The sequence below is a fragment of the Strix aluco genome, chromosome 6 (assembly GCF_031877795.1).
Source record: "Strix aluco isolate bStrAlu1 chromosome 6, bStrAlu1.hap1, whole genome shotgun sequence".
Lineage (NCBI taxonomy): Eukaryota > Metazoa > Chordata > Aves > Strigiformes > Strigidae > Strix > Strix aluco.
Window position 1 is genome coordinate 37,535,635 of NC_133936.1, and position 23,546 is coordinate 37,559,180.

The 23,546-nt window shown below is 36.8% G+C and overlaps 1 protein-coding gene across 2 annotated transcripts in view; it reads right to left on the reverse strand.

Moving 5' to 3' along the window:
* Positions 1 to 23,546, reverse strand: part of ZNF804A (zinc finger protein 804A) — a 153,120-nt gene that overhangs the window by 76,444 nt on the left and 53,130 nt on the right. The gene's annotated exons all lie outside the window — the stretch shown is intronic.

Consider the following 23,546-nt stretch of genomic DNA (forward strand, 5'->3'; position numbering starts at 1 on the left):
CTACTGCAGAATATGTGTGTGTGTGTGTGTGTGTGTATATATACACACACATATGTATGTAGCCTGGGCTGCATCAAGAGAAGTGTGGCTGGCAGCTCAAGGACCCTCATCATAAAAAAGAATTGGACTGCTCAAGGAGGGCTGGAGCACCTCCCTTATGAGGATGGGCTGAGCAAGTTGGGGGTGTTCAACCTAGAGAAGAGAAGGCTCTGGGGAGACCCTTGTAGCAGCCTTCCAGTACTGAAAGGGGGCCTATAGGAAACATGGGGAGGGACTCTTGATCAGGGAGTGTAGGGATAGGACAAGGGGTAATGGTTTTAAACTGAAAGAGGGTAGATTTAGCTTAGATGTAAGGAAGCAATTCTTTCCTGTGAGGGTGGTGAGGCACTGGCACAGGTTGCCCAGAGAAGCTGTGGCTGCCCCCTCCCTGGCAGTGTTCAAGGCCAGGTTGGACGGGGCTTTGAGCAACCTGGTCTAGTGGAAGGTGTCCCTGCCTGTGGCAGGGGGGTGAGAACTAGATGATCTTTAAGATCACTGCCAACCCAAACCGTTCTGTGATATTAATAAAATCTGGATTTCAGGTAAATGCCAAGCTGAGACTGCTCATTCAAAGTCAGAAATCAGTATGAAAATGGGTTAATGTGCATTTGAGCATTCACAGAATTGCACTATATCATACATTGTATATCATATGCTCTGCTTTAAATAAAACTGATGTAACATTCCAGCTTCTTTTAAAAGTAAATTTAGAAAAGTCAAAGTAAAAAAATAATTCACTTTAAAATACAAGTGGTAGGCAAAATGTTACCTGCTCATACTAAAAAAAGAAAATTATTCTTCTGATTTTTAAGTATACTTCATTTTTTAATGATTTATTTTAGAAAATTATTTTTAATCAAGCTTTTTCTTCCAAATCAGTAGTGAACTTCACCTTTAGCAAGTTCTGCTACTTAAACCTCTCCTCGTTCATTGCCCACATGCAAAAATTCTACAGGATTTAGCTAATACACTTCCAAGCACCTGCGACATCGTCTGACTGAATACAGTTTAGCGTGGAAATGAAGAGTGCCAGTCACTAGGGAAGATGACAAACCTCATAAGAAACCCATTTCTAGCTTTTCCCTTTACTGTTACAAGCTTGACAGTCTGCAAATATTGAGTTGTTTCTTTGTATCACGCATGTTACTTTTTATGCCATTCTTATATTTGGTAAAGTTTCTATTACAATCACATTTGACTTTCACAGTTACTGAAAACTTTTACATTTCCCCAGGTTAATGCTGTCTGATTAGAAAGTTTCTACGTGACAGTTTTCATCCAAAACCAAAACAAGTTTCTTACCCTTCCCATCTCTGAGCCTTCCTCTGCAGTTAATGAAAAAATTAGACAGTGCCAGTAGTCTGAATTTGTCCTTTTTTAATGCAGATGGCTAAAATGGGAGGGCTGCAGTGTCCACTGCAAGTGTGTAAAATGGAGTAGAAATCATCTTCGTAGATAGCTGAAGTTAATTGAGATGAATCTAACTCACTGCACAGCCATACATTTTTAACACTACATTTTTTCCTTCAGACAGGTTTGTGAGTTAATTTTGGCTAATTTTATTTATTACTGAGAAGCAACCAGAAGTTGAATTTCTAAATGTAAAGGAAAATCTAATTCACAGATTTATAGATCATCATCATCATCTCAGTTCCACTTCTAAACTTAAGTTATTTTGGATTTATTCAGAATGGCACAAAATACCAAAGTTAGTAAGTATAAACACCCTCCTACAAAATGCAGCTCCATAGCTTCTGCAAGACATAAAAGAGTTTGATTTGACTCAATACATGCTGTGTTGTTCCTCTTTTCCTAAGTAATGTGGTGAATAACGCTCCAATTCCTTTTTCAATTGGACTAGTGATAGTCCAGTACTTTGGTAGCCAATCCCGACAATTTGGAAACTCTTGGCTAGACACCAAAACGGCAACTCCAACTGAAACTAACAAAATACAAAAGGGGACAAAACCAGAACTGGCATAACATTGCACGAAGAAAATACTATCTGGAATTAGATTTTGTAAAATCCAAAGTTTAAAAGCTTTTAGCATTAGCTTTCTTTTATTACCTATTGCACCTCAGATATCCATACAGATATCCATCATTACATAAATTCTCTACGGTGGAACTTTTTCCTTCACAACTCTCCAGTACAAATCTTTCAGCTCAGTGACACTCCTGGCCACATTTTATATCTTTGATTTTTTTCATCCTCTTTGACAGCCATACCCTTTAAGGTAGCCTGAATGCTTCCAGCTTCTTTGAGAAACTGAGTTTTCAAAGCACTGGCCTCACAGGTGCTAACATTTCCTTACATTTCCTAACCCTAGAGAGCTATTAACAGTTTTCTCACAGTATATGCTTTTTGTTCTTGTGCTGGCTGGCAGAAGGTCTGAAAAAACCCAACAGCTCAGTCTCGCCAAAGTCTGGGATGTAAGTTGTCAATCAGGGCGAAGAAAGGAAGAAGCTCAGCAGGGAGTGCTCTTCACAAAGTCCTTCAGTTCCTATCGACTTCCCAAGAGGAGCTGGTGCACATCCAATTGCCACCTTCCAACCTTCCCTCAGAGACAGCGGCAAGATAGGACAGGGACAAGGCCACACTCAAGGTCTTCATTATCCTCAGTAAGGCAAGATTTGGCCTCAAGTGAGGATGTGCTGCGTAGCCCCTTCAGACTTCCTTTTATTATTTTTTTTTTTTTTAAGTGAAGGGCAAAATAAGGCATCTTCTTGAAATTGTTTGAAGTGGATTGACATTTTTCAGTTGAAGACTGTTGTTAGTTTCACAGCAGGCCTAATTTTTAAATTTAATGTTCTAGCGCATATAAAAAGGAAAGCATCCTAGGGGGATAATAACTTTTAGCAATCAATTGATTGCATATAGCTGCTGGTTTTGCAGGTACAATCTCTTTAAGGAGGTTGTAAAACAGGAAAATCGTAGCCTTCAGATGTACGGATTATCTGAGTTTGCAAGAAAACACTAACGTAAGGACTATCTGCTGGTATGTTTTAGAATTTTCTTCTTTAATCATAAATATGTCAGAGTAAATAAAGCAGTAAATGGTCATCAGGTCAGAATGCATCACCTATTTAAACTATCACTCTCAGGGTTTTGTTGTGTTTTGGGTTTTGTTTTTTTTTTGTCTCTGTAGTCACTTCTGAAGAAAACTTGTTAGTAATTTTACTCAGAGAAAAAAGTAAGATTAACCTAAACTATTTTAACTACATAGCTCTACTCAAGTCAACTGAAAGAGATTAATATCATATTAATACTGCAGCAGTGAACACATTCCTGCACCAACACTTTTTCAGTTTTCGTTAAGTCCCTTACTTTTGCCATCTTTTTTGCTAAACACGTATATTTATGTTATACACACAGAGTAGTACACAGAGGACAAGATATTATTAATATTTAATAGCAGTGTATATTAAAACCCTGTATCCCATTTTTCATACAAAATGCAGCCTCTCAGGTGGAAAAGAGTTCCCTGAAACCCATCTTCAGGTTTGTTTTTGCATTAAATTAATACGATTTAAATAGTAAAGAGAAATTAAATGGATCAAAGACACTACTATTAACTTATGTTACCATGTAGTTATTAAATATTACCTTGTTATATACAATGTATGAATTAGAAAAAAAAATAAGCTGTTTTCTAAATGCAGGTGTATTACATTCACAAAATGTTAGCACTGGTGAAAAATCAAGTTTCCATACATGCTAAGACGATTCAGTCAGAAAATCTTCATGACTTTTGCATAAACTTTGGGTTTAGTACTCTTTTCAGGTTCCAATTAGAATCAGTAAGCACTAGTCAAAACCAAGGAATACAGAAATATAGAAGTCACCAGTGACAGATCTAAAATGAAGCCTGCCTCCTGTGTCTTGCATCAGAAAAACAGGGAAACATGGGTACCTGCTGTACGCCACAGAACTTGTGAGAGATGATGCTTTAGCAATACCGCTACTCTCCGCTCTGAAAAGTGGCTTTGAAGATAAATTTGTATTTGTAAACTAGTTATTGTGAAGGATATTAGCCTGAAAGCAAGACTTAATTTTAAATTTGCATTTATACACACAGTGGCTTATGCGGTATAGGCAATATACAAGCTTGGGAGTGGCTAAGTTCACACAATTTTAGCACATTGCAAATATGAGATTTGCAAGTTTGTAAGAAGATTCATAAGGTTTTAATGTCAGACCAGTCTCTTCCCCTTTATCTCCTAGTATTTGTTTCTATCACAACTGGAAAGACTGGATACATTCTCATTTTCCTCTGTACCTGCTGCTCTTAGCCAGGCTTATACATAAAAAAATAGGAGATACCATACTTCCACATGAACTGAACTCAATAAGAAGTCCTAAAATTGCTCTAGCAGTACCCCTGACATCAGACTACCAGCCACACTTCTAGATCAAAACAATATATGCATAGGAAGATCTCAACCCAGGCTCTAATCACAATCAATCAGTGAGGTAAGTCTATGTTATTAAAAATATATTGCATCCTTTTATTCAATTACTTAATCACAATTACACGACATAAGAGATGAACTTGCTTTTAAAAAACTCAAGGTTCTGGACTGTTTGAGCTTAACAAGGACAAAATAATCAGTTGCAGATGCTTTCACTTAACATTCAGAAAGATCCCATGGGACAGCAAGATTTAATTTTATGGTCATCTGCCATTTTAATGATGTGCTTGTTATAATGCAGAACATCTCTGTCTTACTTGCCTGGTTATAGAAAACATACTAAACTAAATTGGGAACGCATTTAGCTGCACTATTGCTACCTTGTATCACTAACAAATAATACATGTCCTTGGAATATGAATTTCTAATATATCTGTTCTATTTTTTATTTAAAAGAAATAACATAAACCTTTGCTACTTAAGTAACATTTAAGTCTGTGAGTTGCTCTTACCTTTTTTTTTTTGCTTCCAATCTTGAATTTCATGCAACCTAAGCCATTTTATACATCTTCAATTCTTCCCTTCCAGTGCATTTCTTTCTATTTGGGATGTGATATAATATAGAAATGTTCAGAGACCGCACGTGTTTTGTCTGGAAGAGCATAAACTATTTCATTTTCAGTGAGGACATTTACAAAGAAGGTGAGCTTTTCACCTACCATTACCTACAATGAAACCTGTGGGTATTAAGCAGCTCTAAAAGAAGCCATAAAAGAAGAATTACAATTCATTTGCACAGTGTGTTACAGGTCAGATTCTCTACAATCCTTATATATAAAAATCCTAATGTCTGTTGAAGATGGTAACAAAACCAAAGCAAATGAGCCAAAAAGATCCCTTCTAAGGGTTGAACACATATTCATGGACTGTTTTCTGTTCCCTTGCAAAAACATAAGATTAAATTTTTACCGTAATGTGTGTAACAGACCAAGACTATAGACAACAATATTTTGAGAGAAGGGAAAAACTGTCATATGAATAAGTGTATTTTTTGTTAAGAACTAAGTAATACTTACCATATAGTAATGCTTAATCTAAAACTAAATAGTGGTAGCTCCCCGTATTTTTGTCCAGGAGGAAATTAACACAGGAAAGGAGAAGTCAATCTATGAGTATAAAATGGCCATTTCCTTCAGGTTTCAAAAGTCCAGCTGGAATTACTGCTCTGACTGGAGTCCAGCCAAAGAAATGCAAAGACCAAATCAGTTTATCACCAGAAGCACCATTAATATATATGATTACTATATTTAAAATTTATATAATTTAAAACTCATTATATCATTGTAAGGACCTTGTATTCTTCTTGCTTTGCTTAGGTTTCCACAAAGAAGCTATTTCTATGAAGATTAAAACTCTCTTCTTAACAGATCTTTCACAGATAAGAAAGAAATAGCCAACACTTCCAGAAAACTAAAAGTGAATTTTTAATTTTCTGCTTTCTTCTGTGTTAGAAATCAACCTTTAAGATTCAGAGCATAAAGCTGTTAACAGAGCAACTAGAAGAAGATCTAAAGTAGAAGGGTGTCCATGCTTTCCAAATACTTAGCAGCTTTTAGGAACTTGATGCCACCTACAAATACTCAAGTGCATTTGAGTAGACAGAAAGTTATTACAGTTGATACTGTTATTTCTGCTATCATTGCATCACTTTTCCACATACTAAGACAGACACAGGGACAGCACAGCACTCAAGTCCTGATTCTTAGGTCCTTGTTCCAAAGGAACAACTTAAGTAAATACTTCCTTTCAATACCTCCTCTTCCCACCAAAATAAAGGTGGTATAGCTATTAACACTTCACAGATGTGTTCATATTACTTTTATAAAGTCTCATGACAAACCATGGCGTGCTGCCTCCAGTCTAACAATACAAACAGACCTTAATTTGCTCATATATTAATTACAACACAGAATCCCATATGCTACAACTCATCAGAGGAAACTGCCTCAAATCAGTATCAGTTGCAAACAGCAGCAGCAGTAATATCAACAAGATATGAATCTGGCACAAAAACCAAAGACAGAGAGGCAGGCACTCAACCCCAAAGCAGAGTTATCCCCACTGGCAGTCAGAGGCTTGTACGCTTCCCTCCTTGCTTCCACTGAACTTGAACATTAAAGTTCATATCTTTCTACAGGAATGAAATTTTAGTTTATCTGCTCCTAGGTAGTAAGCCTTTAATATAAACCTGTCTTTCTAACTAGCATTTCTGCTCCATCCACATTAAAGAATCCAGCCCAGCTTTACATCAGCAGATTCAAACTCACTCCCTATAAAAAGTGGTAGCAAGTATTATTTACTCTACTACAACATGTTGTTGCTCCTGAGTTCTCTTTCACTAGACCTGATGGTAGGCACAACAGAGAATATTTCAACATTGCCATCTGTCTCCTTGGCACTTCATACCAAGTGAGTCGCTGCCACTTCAATGGTAAATTAGAATTTCCCACCAGATATATTAAGCCAGAGGCTGCTGACAGGTTGCCCTATTTCCCTCAATGCCTTCTTCCCTTAAATCTGTATTTTATATTGAACAATCTGAGCATGTTAAGAACAAGCTTCTACATGACATGTATTAAATTGCAGGAATCAGCAACAAAGGAATAATATATGGTCTGAAAAAAATCTTTTTATAAAAGACTTGTAAAGCATCATTAAATTTATTACAATACTTCCAGTACATCTTAGGCATTCTCAAGAGAGATGGTCACAAAAAGTTCAATGGTAATGCTTGGGAGGGAGAAGATGGACATGGTGATCAGATATACCAGCTCACAGAGAAGCTGAAACAGTAAAGTGAGGATTGGCCCATGACTGCTGCTAAAACAGCAACGCAGCTTTTCAGCATGTTCTCTCAAATCTAGCTCCCTTTCAAGATAAATCACTATAGCCATGTTAAGAAAGTTATAGTCCCAGTTTCTCACCACTGATTACGCTCTTGCCTGACACAATCTAATTCTTTATTTTAACTTCAATTTCCATAGTTTAAGATGCATGACTCTACTGGACAGCTGACCTCAGAGGAGAACTGCAGACCTTCTACTTCAGTGCTGCAGGGAGGGTATGAGTAGGTACCTTGAGGGACCAGAAAACGTTGAGGGTACATTTTGTTGCTGCTGTGAGGTGAGCAACAGAAGATCCTCCTGAAGGTCTATCCAGTTTAATACAAAGAAAAATGTATTTTCCAACACCTTTGGGAACAAAACGTATTTCCCAACATTTTTCCAAACACCAAAGCCAGGCTTTTCAGGTCAAACATGTTGCTTTCAAAAATAAGCCCACTTCAACTCCAAACAAAATACAGTGTAAGAGTCCAAGTTACTTCAGGGGGATGTTGATTATGGGGTAAGTGATCAAGAAGTGATTTAAAAAAAATAAACCATTCAGAACAAGTAGACTAAACGGCACATGGGAAGGACGGGGATATGCTCTTCAGTGAAGAACCTCTGAATAGCAGTGCCAGACCTTGCAGAGCAAAATGACAGAATCCACATGCTGAACTTTGTTCATACACAAGTGAACTACAGAATAGTATTTATTATGTAATAATAAACCACTTGAAGATAAAATAAGACACCATCCAAATTTCTAGCTTGATGTTGAGATAAATGCAAGGGAAGGATCAAACTCACACTATTACCAAAGGTTTCTGTTCCTGACAATAAAAATTTTATAGTCTTTGATTGAAATACTCTTTTCAGTCTTTCAACATATTTTCATGACTATATTTCTTACGTCAAAAGATTCAGGCATATAAAAGTGTAATAGTGTAATTTTGTTTCTGAACATGAAAAATGACAGGGACATATCTTAGCATCATTTTATTTAACTGATCCTGAATGGAGAATTCAAGGCACTTAATAGATTTTCTCAGTGAACTGAAAATTTTAAAAAATTACAAATTTCTCATCTGATTTCCATTTGATACACAGGACACTCAGGCCAGTCAAAAGATTTCTGTAGATGTAGCTGCCTGATCCTAGGCAGGTAAATGACTCTACGCATGTAGGTAATAAGAAACAAACACAACCAAACACTAACCCACTGTTTAAGTTTGCCATATGTGGGCTGTCAGGAAGGCAGTTGTCTCCAAAAGACACCTCTCCCCTGACAGATACTCACTGCAACAATCAGTGCAAGTATGAAGAGATGTTTACATTAAAACAAAGATTATAATACTAACAGTTTTATAGGGTAAACAGCCTATGTAGTTGTTGATTTGCTCTGAGATATTACTTACACAGGCTGCTTCCTATTCTGAAATGGTTAACAGCTCCTCTGGAAGATGTGGAAGTGGAAACTGGATTTGCCTGGACAGCAGAGACCACCTTTCGCCATGAACTCTGCCTGATATCTATTTAAGCCCATTTGGCACATTATACAACACAACCTGTTATTCAACATATCTGTACAGCAGAGGATTTATTTTCCCATGTTTGCTACTGACCATTCAGATAAGAAACTTAAAGGGGTTGCCGAATTATTTCACTCAGACAAAGCCTTGCCAGTGCTGGAAGGGAGGGCGGGCAGCTCTCCCCTGGGACACAAAGCAGTGTATTAATGTTTGTCCTTATGTCCTTGGGGCATAAGGTCCTCTTCGGCCACTTACCTAGACTTCCTCATCCCAATGACAGGGCATTCTTTATGCCTTCTCCCTGAATAAAAACTCTTCCCAGATTAAAAAAAAAAAAATAAAAATTTACAGGGCTCAAATTTGGGGATTTATATTCCAAGTTTCTATCACCAAATTTGATAAACATGCTGCCTTTGAGGATTAATTGTTTGACACTAGGGAGGGGTTAAGAAATGAGTTATTATAAACTATTATTTCTATACCATAACTACCAGGAAGTCTAAGTCATTAGCTTACCTAATTAAACATAGAGAAACAGTGCTTGTCAAAGACAAATGCAAAATAAGTTTAACTTTCTGACAGATATACGCCATCCTTCATCAGGTCTAAACTCTGGACACTCATTCCCTCTCAACTGCTACGGTCCTGCTTAGCACATCCCGCTATCACTAACACCTCTGTCAGGAGACACATGACTTCAGAAACATATCAAGCTCCTCTATGTCATGGGCTAAAAATCACACAAGAAAATACAGGCAAAATACCTGCAACTGCTTTTACAAGATTTGCTTCCGTCTGGTTTACAGCATTCATGAACAGGAAAACATGAAGTGTTGCTCATGAGAACTTCATAATACTCAAAGTTTTTACAGCAAGTTGGGTCAAATTTGCATCTGAATCTGAACTGAAGCAATTCGATAATTAAGAACCTTGAGTTTGCCTTCCAATGAGTTGGATTTCAGTTAAGTCTCTAACACTCAAAATAAAACAAAAAAACACTGAGCTGCTAAGGGAGCCAGGAAACAACTCTAGAAGGGAGAAAGAAAAATAGAGGAGAAACTTTCGTCACAATTCTTTCAAGCAACTAGAAGATAAACTGAAAATGATGTTTATTATAATTCATTAAAAACAGTTTTTTCTTCTTTCTACAAGAAAAAAATATTTTAATTTATAATTGAAGTTAAATAACAGTGGTGTTTGAATCAGCATGATTTCAATAGTTTGTAATGACTTCAGATTGAATGAATTTGATTATTTCCATTTCCATTACTTTTAGTGTTTTGAAATGCGCTTGCATGTGCCAGTTTTCACTGTGTCTTTATCCTCCACAACTGGCAAAAGTACTTCATTGTTATTAAATGCAATGTGTTTATACACAGATGAAAAAATCCAAGTTTTTATTAGTGGAAAGATAGATGAAAATAGCTATTAAACCCCTTTTTTCAGCTAAAAATCAGGGATTCGCAACAACATAGAGCACTAGGTATCCCACATGTTTAAGAGTGGCAATCTGCTGGTTCACTGTTTTAAAGTCACTTTGATTAGTACCCGAAACCTCAATGTGATTTGGTGTTCTAGGAGCAAAATCATGTATTTTTAATTTCTCAATATTTACTGATGAATCAAAAAAGCACCCAACACAACCTGTTTACCATATACAGTAGAAGTCAATCAAATCTATCATTCAGTGATTAAAGCTACTCTACAATGATATTTTGGTAAGTCTATTTCCTCAACTGGAAGCTTCCATCTTACAAATTTACAAAGTTCAACGCCATGAATATTCATGCCCATGAATATGAATTAATATATCCCATCCTTTCTCTCCTCTTACAAACGTCCTGTGTCCTACACTGATTCTGTCACAGTCAGACCCTCTGAGAGGGTAACAATTCACTAACACAGTGAGTGCATGAAGATACAAAAGAAACAAGAGTATTTCAGTGTAAAATTACTTTTTCCAGACTGTATTTCTTATTATGATGCCTTTATACACTTGCTATTCTCAACCAGTATTGCTATTCACAGCTATTACTACTTGTATTTCTCTTGAAATATGAATTTTTAAGAAAACAACAAAATCATGAAGGTCTCTCATTCTCATTCCTCGTTTCTTGAAAACCAAACAAAAACCCCCTTCTATTTTCCTGCTGCAAGCCACATGCATCATGCCCATCAGTAGAAAGAGGATTCATACAATTTCATACAGCTAAGCAAAGGCTCTTCAGTAAGCTAGCCAAGATGCAATGTGGGGAAGCATTTACCATAGTAAATGTGAACCACCCCAAAGTCACTAAGGTTCAGAGAGCATTTATAATTATCTTGCAACTGCTCTGAGCATATTTTAGTGTCCACGGAATTCCCTCCTTCATCTGCTGCTGCTTATCCTTCTCAAGCAGAAGCAGTAATACTGCATTTGCTCTGAATTGACGCCACTTTTGTTCACCCTTGCTGTCCTCTGACAGCATTAACATTCCTCGGTTGGGATTAAATTTCATTACCCTAGGTCATGATAAAAGGAAAACTGTGACAACAGACATAAGAAACAGTGACTATTTGTGTTGAAAACCATCTACCAACTTCGGGTTTTTTCCACTCTAAATGGAAGGTTGTGAATACTTTATTTTCTAAAAATAAACTAATCTCTGAACAAAACAGATACTCCCCAAATTTAAAGTTTTGATTCAGACATAGTATCATGAAGTACGTGCAGAAGTTAGTTGGATTATTTAATGGACTCTGTGGAGCAATCTGCAATCCAGGTTCTCTTAAACTGCATTACACCAAAACCATGACACCTAATTCTGCATTTCTCCCTTGTAATCAGGATGAAGTCTGAATGAGGGGGCAAAATTTCCACAAGGAACTCAACCTGTTTAGATTGGGAAGCAAAAATCACACGGGAAAAAAAGAATCTTTAAAAAAGCCTAACAAACAAAAAAGAAACCACCCTACTTGACTTTTTCTGACTAACAATAATGTTAACTCATTTAATAAGGCTCTGACATTTGCTTTCAGAACCACCTGGGACATGGAAATAAAGTTTAGTATCTAGCCTGCAGTCAGACCTATTATTACAAAAACCAGAGCCCTTTTCTATATGTCACAGCAGAGTTTTTATATTCAGTCTCTCAGTAATCTGTTTTCTCCAGCATGCTGTTCAATATGTGTGACATCCTGGCAAAATCTTTTCTAAACCACAGTAGATCACTGTATATATGTCTTCAGATAAGATACAATTATATCCCACAGAAAATAGGAGCAGGCAAATGCTTCTGAGGTACATAACAGCATCAAGAAATAAGACAAAGGTGGAAACCTTCACTGGTTAGAAATAGAAATAGTTAGGATGCAAAGACTTAGATTAAGTTACTTTCTTGGATTGAAACCAACTCGTTTAATAGGATCCTTTTGACCCTGAGGTGACATAAGGAATACGATTTAATTTCAATAAATGTAAATGTTGCACATTTTGCCAGGCTTCTTCCTGACCATAACCACTGGAATTTGGACAGAAAGTTATAGTTCTGCTTACTTAAGCAAAAATTAAAATGTAGACTAGTAGTCTCAATGTAAGAATTAGATCATACATTCACCTTATCTTAATATGACATGAAAAAAAGAACCATGAGGTTCAGAAACATTAAGTTGGCAAAATTTGTGAAGATCTATTTTAAAAAATAGTGTTTATCTCTTATTTTATCTACTTTACATATTGTTTCCAAATATTTTTCAGCTATGCATTCAGTTTAGAATAAATCCTGATAATTCACTTATTCTTTTTAGCGTAACAAACACTGTGCCTCTACTAGTCTCTTTCCCCCTTGTCTCTAAGTTTATTTTTGTCTTGCAATTATAGCAATAAAGGTTGATTTCTGGATTTTTATTCTCCAGATGTATTAGAAAGTTAGCTGCCTGGTGAACTAAAGGCCCGTGCAGTGGTTGGATTTTATAAATCACTGTACAGTTATGATTAGAAGCACACACAAAAAAGTCACTGATCACCATCAGATAGCGTCATTAGCATTCTAAACTGGCTGCAACAAATTAAAAATACAGAAACTTTGAAAGACCACATATAAAGAGTGAAAGACAACAATAGTGTAAGCCTCCTCTGAATTTCTATCAGCAATTTCCATCTGACCTGCAGCCACCCAAGCCTGCTCTGAAACCCAGACCAGTGGAGCCTGCTCCAAGAGACTCCATGCCTGAACTCATAACCTCTGCTTAGAGGATTTGCAGCTGAAAGGCAGCACCATACTGATGCAATGGTACCGCTTTTAGGACCTGACCTAAAATTTCAACATTTAAACGCTTTAACATTTAAAACTCCATGTGGATACACCAATTCCAGATACCTTTCATCACTTCAGCACATGTTCCCATAAAGCTGGAACTATTCCTCATATTAAAATCTGTACTTATACCATTTAATATGTTTGCATTATGCAAAGATTGAATATACTTTGACAATTTCTGGTACTAACTTTTAAGTAGCTATGTTATATTACTTCATGTACTTTTAAATGAATATTCTGTGGTTATCAGATTCAACACACAACTACTGACATTTTAGGACAAATTTTGCCCTCAATTAAATCTATGACCTTGCTGATGCCGAAGCAGAACAACCCCCACTCACACATCAGAACCATCTGTCATGATTAAATGTTTGGTGAGAAGTCTTGCACATGAACATTTTTCATCTCTTCCCACCACTGTCCTTTAGGTGTTGGCTGGCTCTCTCAACCCAACACCAAGACTTTTAAAAACCATGAGAAGTCAAGAACAGCAGACACTGCCTGTTCAGTTCAGTGTTTGGAGACGTGACTTTTTCCTGAAGGAAATCCCAAGTTTATTTAAATAATTATGTGTTGTACCCTGAAACTATTAATACATACACCCATGATTATCTTGATTGACTTGTGTTGTTCAGATTTTTTTTCATACAATATATACTACTTATCTAATGAATAGCATATTATTCCATAAAAAAAAAATCTTCCGTGTAACACCTAAATGTGTTAGAAAGGTTAATATGCCATTTTATAACACACAGGCTGACGACAGAAAGTAAAAATGCTATTCTGAAAAGCAGAAATGTCAACACATCTCTAAAGACATAAAATGACACAAAATTAAATGTTACCAACTGCTGAGTCTGAAGAAAAGCTTCTTGAAGTTAAGGGATGAAATAAAAAAAGGCACAAATCATATTTTAAAAGCATAATAATCTACTTAATGAAACTTTATAGAATGCTTTTTACACATGTAAGCTTCCAGAAACACTGTTCATTTCCTTTCCACTGCAATAATTTCAAAGGATCCAAAAATAGAGAGGTCCACAAATGCCGATCATTAATCACTCATTAACTTTTGTAGCAATTAGTATCTCTGCTTCTATATCTTTTGACAAATTATAAATCATTCAACGCAACTTCATTATTTGGAAGGACATTTTGTAAAATGAATCATGACTTTATAGTTAGTTTCATAAATAGGGATGCATTTGTATATATACGCAGACACACACATATTCACTGTGTCACAATATCTATAAACACATACATATTTATAGAGACTATATATCAACATCACTGGGCGAGTATACATCTGTAGGCAGACAGGTTTCCAAATAGGTACTACCAGATATTCAAAGCAAATTACATCCATTAAGTTTGCCTGATGCAATCCTCAAAGCTTGAGGAGGAGGACAGGAAGGTGGAAAAGAAGGTGGGGAGAACGTTACAGTTTCCCTTATATACTAAGACGCAGGAATGAAAAATATTTGTTTAAAGTAACCACTTCAAAAAAAACTAAACATCACTAACCTCTAATTAGCCCAAGCAAAAGAACGGGTTAAATACAAAATGAGGAGACTTGTTAATCCTGGATTCCCCCAGTCCAGATTTCAAATCTAATCCATTAGAAAGGTTTTGCAAAGCTATGAAGTCAGGGAAATACAGTGTCTATACTTTACCAGCATCAATAACCCGCAGCTGCAATAGCACAGTTATCCTTACCACCCTACTGATTTCTGAATTATCAGCATTAAATCTTGAGCTCCTCAGGTTTTTCACTTGATGCTTTTAAACTAACATGTCCAAGGGCTAACATCTGTAGAAAACAGCATAGCCCAAGGTGTAAGCCTGCAAGGAAGTTTAAAACGGTATCTTATATTCCCAAATATTCAGACAAAATCCCACTGGGAGCAGAAGCACAGCAACTAGCTTTCAGTGAAAGCTGTAGTACACCTTTATTATTGGCTCAGCACTGCATCTTTTAGTTGCCAAACTAGCCCTGGGAAAAAGTCAGGAGCAGAGCTCTGTATGGGTACCCGAGAGGCAGGAGGGCCGTACACTGGATTTACAAAGGGAATTTTAATGCTGCAGAGTCTTGAAGGCCTGGGCCACTTTCTGATGCCAACTTTGAACCACACTTGCCCAAGCAAAGTTAATTTTATTCATAATACAGACATTTTTTCTTCAAATTGGATGCATCTAGGTAGTCAGCAGAGCTTATCAAGCCAGCTTTGTGATTTTTTTTTTGAGAAAGTAGGAGTGAAACCAGGCATAAACAGGACAAGACGAGCACAGACTCAATTCTTTCAATGTAGTTCCTATAGAAAGTACAAAGTATGTTCCTTTGCACTGTAATTATGATGCTATAATGACTACATTCCTAGCAGACATCCAGGAAACATGGAAGCCAATTTGGCCCTCTTCCTTTATGACTTTAAGTTAATCAAACCAAAATCTCAGCAAAAGGGAACAGCCCAGTGAAGAAAGCTCATCTACTTCACTCTGGAAGGGCTTGACTTAAAATTCATACTCACTTGCTCATTTCAAAACTCCAATAATGAGCATGGATATGTTTATCATACCGTGACAGAAATGGAAGCAGAAAGGAGGGGGGAAAAAGAGAGACAAATGATGAAGGTAATGTCTCCGCCTGACGTTACTAGTCATTATAATGGAAAATGATGGCAAAACATTTGAAAGACAAATCCATCCTAAGATATTTAATCCAATTTTTCATTATATTGGACATTAAAGAAAATTTCATTTCTGCAAGACAAATATGGTACGTGATAGTATTTTTAGAGGCAGACAGAATCAATTTGAAGGGATACGGATGTGTACAAACACAGATGTCCATGCAGGTTCCAGCACAGGAAGGGTATTTTAATCTCCCCTATTTCCTATCAACAGCCACGATGCTGAACAGCTCCAGAGAGTAATAGTTTTCTTTCTCCTTCTAGAAAGGGCCTCTCTTCTATGAGATGGCCCACCAAAGCACTATTAGACTTTTTTAAAAAAAAAAAACATAATAAAATGATTTTTTGCTTCTGTATGTTTCTTCTTTCAACAGTGGCTGGGTCAGACCCTGGGAGAGAGATGCAGGCAGGATTTCAGGCTAATTGTTATTTCCATCGACAATGTGCACATCTAGTTAATGTTTTTAACTTAGATTTTTCATGACAACAATTTTTTCTTCCCGTAAAAGCAACTTCCAAGTGTTCAACTCACACAGCACATAAGCAAATTATAAAGGGTTACAAAGTAAGACCAGCACCCATTCAGTACTGCTGGTCTAGTCCCTTCTCATAACATGAAGCCAGGAGGAACTATACATACACAGCTACCCTTCTACAAAGAATATAATGAAAACTCACTTCAATTTCTCTAACTAATCAGAGATATTGTACACAGATGTAAATACATGTTGCTAAGACTAATGCTTTCCTATTTAAAGGTACATTCAGACAATTATTAGCTTTAACAAACATTTGCCTTCTAGATCAATAAATTCGGGGAAAAAGAAACAAGCGTACTAAAGAAACCAGAAGCATACTACTAACAATTCAAAAAGCTTCAGGCGAAATATTGCTAAATATGGCAGAAGTAGAATAAATTAGTTACTTCTGGGGGAAAAAAACCAAACACCACAAATGTGAAGCATATACAGAGCACAGTCCTCAGGTCACAGGTATGCTTCCTGGAAGGTTCAGTGGATAAACAGATTTAGTTTACTAAAAACGTCCCTTGTGAATGCACAAATGATTCTGTTGTTGCTCAAGATTAACAACCTACTACTATTACACTGGCATCATACATAAGTATCCATGAGTTATGTGCATAGATTTCTCTTAAAATCTCTGAACTGTTCACAAGTACGTGCATAGGTTTACAAAACAAAGTTATGACAAAAGTTGTAGTATACTATAGCCACCACTATTTTCTGTAGAGAAGAGGAGTCCTACTTCTTCACAGTCTTTTAGTCCACACAGATTTTTACTTAGTTCACAGGAAGTACTTTTGGAACATAACATAGCTTCAGCGTCTGAATCTGTACATTAACAGAACCTGCATGACTTGATTATATGATGTGGAGATGTCCACAAATTCATTCTTAGTGCAGACTCCAGCGTAATCCAAGTAACCATCTTTTCCAGTATTTAGACACTGCTTCATAGACTTCAGCGCCTGCACAATCTCCTTGTTTACTGGACACATTCCTGTTAAGCTCCAATTAATTCTGCAAGGACTACACCTTCTATCCCTATGTACTAGCTATGTGCAACTCCAGTCACAGACAAATCTCCATTTATCACATTAACACCAGGTTGGGAAATTCCAGCACAGCCGTAACAGTTCCTATGAACAGGGCCACAGTCATTCTACATCTTCCAACACAGCTGCAACAACTGGGGAAGGCATGGCCTAAATGTGCTAATGCCCAAATCAATATCTATTTTCCAAGACCCCTGTAAGCTTTCCAATTCCTGCAGTCAAGAGAATTTCCACATCTACTCACCAAAGCAGTGGATAAGCAACAGTAACAAAATTATTAATATTCTAATTAACAGAAAATAAAAACTATACTTTCCTTCCTGCCAAAGATCTCTTGCAATAAAGCAACTGACTCTGCCCTATAAATTCATCTTTCATTGGGTTTTTTCCTAGCTCTGTGCTACGCCAGCTGGTCTGCTTAGAGCAATGAGCTGTTGAATTAGATAACATGTTTTTAATAAGTCAGTCTAGTAAAGCAGTTTTGAATGGCTTCACAATGCACAGATGTCTAAATTGTCTATAGAGTAATATTAATACTAAGTGGTAAAAACAGGGACTTATGATTTTGTTGAGTTCACAAGTGACAAATACACATTTTCTCAGCACAGCTATCAGCTTTTAATTGGTGTTTTAATCAGTCCTAAATAAAATTGCACATTTGTATAGCATTAGGAATTATTTTAGACAAATTACAGGTTAATAGGAATAAAGCATCCACCTGAACTCAGAGCTAAACTGAATGCATAAAGGAGATATGTAATCCCTAGTTAATGGTGAATAAGGAGAATTTGTGCTACAGAAGAGAAAGTTTCCTAAACTTTCTACTCAGACTTTTACTGATGCCAAGAGTCCAAGATCCCAAGAAAAGTCGTAACCCTGCAGGACCAGGTAAGCTCAGGAGTCCCATGTGCTCCAGGATGCCTGTGATGGACACACTTGACCCTTTAACCCAACTTGCAGTACTTTGGTACAGGCTCCAAAGGAGTGAAAGGCCTGATCTGCAGATGGGCCAAGAACTCCTCTAGGAAACCCACAAGAGAGCAGAGTGACCCAGTGAGCATCGGTGCACGTGAGCTTGGAACAGTGATCATGTGATCAACACATGAACAGCGGGTGGGTTTTCCAAGAGTCATTTGTCAAGGAACAAAGAAAGTTGTGGGGACAAGGAGTCTCATGCACACCTCTCCCACTGTATGCAATTCATCTACAAGCCAACCACTTTATCCCATAAATATTACAGCCTACATAAGCCTTCTTAGAGCACTGCCTCATAGGCAGTGTGGTGGCAATCTCCGCTGGAGCTGAGACACCTCTCAAGGTTGCTTCTTGAGGAAGAGAAACCTTTTACCAATGACAGATCTTTAGATGAGCCCAATTTGACCTCTCCCTGAATTGCAGCTGCTGCATGCCAGGCAACTCCCCCCTTGAGCAGGGACACCTCTCAAGGTCTGAGATTTCTCACCTGAGACTAAGAGATCCCTCCTTATACAAGGAGAGACCCCTTACCCAGGATAGATCCTCAGTAAGTGACTGATAGCATGCTGATTTAATTGTAATGAAATCCATGTAGCTAATTCCATTAGACATAAACCGTTGTCCAAGTCTGAGACTAAGATTTGGGGACCTAGCTGCACCTAAGCTCCATCGTGAGTTTAGAAAGCAAGGGGGTCTACTCTGAACCTCATGACTCAATGGGGAGGATCTCCCTTACCTATCTGCATCTTCAGTCTCTGCGTAAATCATTCTAGCTTGATTCTAGCTTGATTTTCCTTTGTGTGTTTCTTCCATGTAGTAATAGAGTGAACCTTGCCATCAAACTTCACTATATCACACTTTCACAAATTCATATGAAAACAGAGAAGACAAAAACATACAGAAATTCATACAGAAAAGATGAGAGAAAAAAATAATAGAGTATTGAAGTCTTTGGTTAGAAGACAAATCATTGTCTTCCCAGATTTGACGGAAGGATTAAAACTGAAACAGGTTATTGGGCTTGCAACTGTAAGTTCCCCAAGAAAATTTATTTCACAATATATAAAAATACCCTAAGGTACACAGCCTACCTGGAGCAAATTCCAAGTACACCAAAACAATTTCAAAGGATTACAAAAGCCAAAGTACTATGACCTACTGCATTCTTGAAATACTCTTGCTTCTATTGTGTCTAAGATTTCCAGGATTAAGTTTGTTGATCAAGTTTAGACTGTAGCATAACTGCCAAAAACTTAAAATAAGTCTAACTTTAAAATATTTAATGTATGTTAAAAGTACCAAATGTAATAATCAAGGTAGAAATCACAGATTTTCTTTAAAGTGTGTTTTATATCAAGTAATAAAGTTAACAAGGTCAGTCAAGACATTTATTTATTTTTTTCCCTCAGGCTGCTAAATCTTAAGACCAGCTCTTAAGAGAGCTTGTAATTGAAGAAAGGGGAGATGAAGGAATAAACCCATGGCTGAGAGAATAATAATGGAAAGAGAGAAACAACTTATATTTCCTGATCTAATGAAAACTCAAATAGAGAATAAATATAACTTCACAGCAACACAGACCTATTGATCAAGTCAAAATATTGTTGAGCTGGGCTAAAGGACTGTCTCAGAAATGTGCTAGAATGGCACAGAAGCTCATAAAACTTCCAAGCACAAGACAAATAAATTGCTTTTTAAGGGAATATGGTCTTGGGGAAATAATGGCTTACTAAATCACAATCCTTGGATTTGGCTCACACTGATAGCTCTTAGCTCCAAAGGTATCTAAAATGCAAATACCATTAGGAAGTATTTGTCCTGTCTCATGTTTTTCCTCCTCTCAGATAAGATTTGGTAGACATGACTTTGAAGATGTTCAGAACTTTAAATATTTATAATAGTAAATTTGACATTTATCAAACTTTATCAAGTGATCCCCCAATAACTAAAAGATCACTAAAAGTTTAAATCACCATTCTTAGCCATTACAGCTCACCTAAACCCCATTCATGTTTTACTCTAAGCTGTAAAAACATTCAAATGTATCCAGAAGCATGTGGATTTCAGATTTGTTACAGAAATGGAACCAAATCCATAGCAGTTCTCCACTGCACTGAAAATGGACATGCTATGTGCATTAGGGGGAAAAAGGAATTTTAAATACACTGCTTACAACAGTTTACCTCTATAAATGGACTTGCAAGCTAATGTTGCTAAGTATGTTAGAATAAGAACTCTCATAGACATTTTCAAGCCTAGCTCCTAAATCATCCATGAGAATTGCCATGGATACAAGCTCTGGAAATGCAACGTAGATGAAGAGAAGGAATCCTCAAGGAATGAAACAATCTTTAGTCTGTTGTGAAATTCTGCCTAATCTTTAGAAATGCAGATGTGCAGACAAAGCGATACCACATTCATTTTGTTCTGACTTATCACTTACTTTTAAAGCACACTGCCTAGCAGTTCCATATTATAAATAACTCAAACAAAGTCAAGTTTCAAAACCTTGTGTTTTGAGGTCAAAATAGCTGATTTCAAAAATAGGTTTACTTTTTAATACTGATGAGTGCTTACACACAACACATACACACCCACCCGTATTCTCACAGTTCTGCTGGCAAAAAACTACATGTAACATCCCTAGGTGTGCTAAGTATATGCAGACAATATTACAGAAACACTTTGAAATGTGTCCAATTCACATAAGAATCTTATCTCTTAACTAATGCTTACTTTGCAGATTTCACATAATGTTTCAGTTATTAACCAGTATATATATTTTTTATATATATATATTTTTTTAATCTTTGCATGACACCCAAGAGCAAAACACACATCCTGTTTCACTGTCAGTTTTGGTATTTGTGCAACTGACCTCACTAGAGAGAGAGAGAGAGAGAGAGAGAGAGAGGTTTGGTCCACGGGATGAAGTCACAAAGCACAGTCCAAAAGAAGTCCTGTTTCAGACATATCTGAGCCCAAAAGAAGTCCTATCCAGATCAAGTCATCCTTACAGAGAGGAAACTCTCACTCAAGAAGGAAAGACTTACTCTAGCCTCATTAGTGGAAGTTGCCTATCGCATCATGAAGTGTTTTGCCTTTCAAATGAAAAAGGAGGTAAATACTTAGTGTGCAGAATTTGGGTAAGCCTTAATTTTAAAATATTATCAATAATATTTATGATCTTTGTTGCACTTGAGTGAACCAGATATAAGGTGGTAAGTGAAGACTGAATCATCTCCTTAATCATCCCAACATCTTTTTTTTCCTACCCCCAAATTTCATTTCAAGCTATAAAGAGATCTGAAAAACTTAAACAGAAGAAATAGTTCAATTGCGTGCAATTAAAATAGCGGTAACAAAAGTCTGCTTATTTTGCAGGACTTGGATGATATATTTATCACTACACATAGTTTATATTTCTACTAGCATTCAGCGTACTACTCAAAACATGTAATTATATACCAGAACTATAATTTGCAGATGTCCTTACTTCATTGAGCACAAAGAAATTAATTGCCCTTTTTCTAAAGAGGCTAAAAACTTTGCAGATAGGTCTTTGAGTAACTCTCAGAATATTAATAATGTTACCAATATAATATTACACAAAATGATACTAGTGGTAAACTTTCCAATTCACACTAATAATTAATCAGAAGACTGCCAGAGCAATTAAGTAGTCTCATACATTCAGTCATAGACACTGTCTTTCCAAAATAAACTAAAACTACCAAAAATATTCAGAATATAGAACTATTTTTTGCCGTGGATACTAGCAATACTCTAACTCCTTCTACAACATAATAGGAACCTTGTACTGTTCAGAAACCAAATCTAAGAAGCAATTGACTACAAAAAATCCTCTGATGGACAGATTCAGACATTTGAGGCTTTACTTGAAGTGCACCAGAATCCAGGATTCGCCCAATTTAAAAAAAAAAAAAAAAAAAAAAAGGGCCCTCCTCTGGCTTTCCATATTTCAAACTAGCCCATTATACTTCATTCATACAGGCTTATCGTTGAGTGTGATGAAGTTACCTGAAAGTTTGGTATCAGCATGGAACACCAACACCTTCATTTCAGGATGTGATGTATGCTGACTCTTGGAGGAGCTATCCTCCATCAAGTCTCCTTCCCTTCTGGTTATTTCAGGCACTTAGCAATTGGCTCACTTTCAGGTTTGAAAAGTAAAGTGCATGGTTAGCGATTTCTCTTTGGCTGCAGTGGATCACTTGGAATAGTTCCCTGAGAAATAACAGGCTCAAGTGCTTACAGTTTTTCTGCATTGCCCCTAAGTTTTTCTTATATTTGAGTCCCTTACATAATTCACCTGCTTCTTAGATTCACAGAAGAAACCTGCTGTGTTAGTCTCTTCAGGCTTTGTGCAGTCTCCCCTTTTCAGCCATGTCACACAGTTCACCTTAATTTCACTTACATAATCACAACGCCTGACCCTCCAACCAGTCAAATATCATGGCAAATCACATCACAGCCCCTAAACTGGGGTTGCAGCAACTTTATTTGATTTCATTTCTATTTCTGAATCACAAAGGACAAAGCAATTTTACATTCTTTTACACAAGCGATGTTTCTAATTCTTCTATGTCATCTTAGTTAGTCCATCATACACCATTTAAGAAAATAACTGTTTAGTGGGGGGTTTTTTGTTAAACTTAAGCTATAGCTACCTAGCAAAAAGTATACACAGGTTGTGAGACATTTAATACATATATCTACATACATAAGGAAGGCCAACTGACCTCTACATGACAGTGGGACATAGTGACAGGTACCAATGGTTACATCTGGGCTTTTACTATGGCCCAGGTTAAAAATAGATTGATTATAAGGACTAATTTGGCAATAACTAGGGTTTTTTTCTAAGATGTGACATTCAGCTTTAGTTTATATTGTTGTTCTGAGAAACTAACGCTGACTCTGCACAAACAACAAGATCAAACAGGAAACACAAACACCAGCAAGCATTATAGACTACTTCCCTGCTTCCATTGGTAATGCTTCCCAGGTGCCTCAGGTTCGGCCTCTGGGCACAATTACTCAATCATTATTCAGTCCTGATAGCATAACGCAACTTTTTTTCTCTATTATGCTGAAACTATTCAAGAATT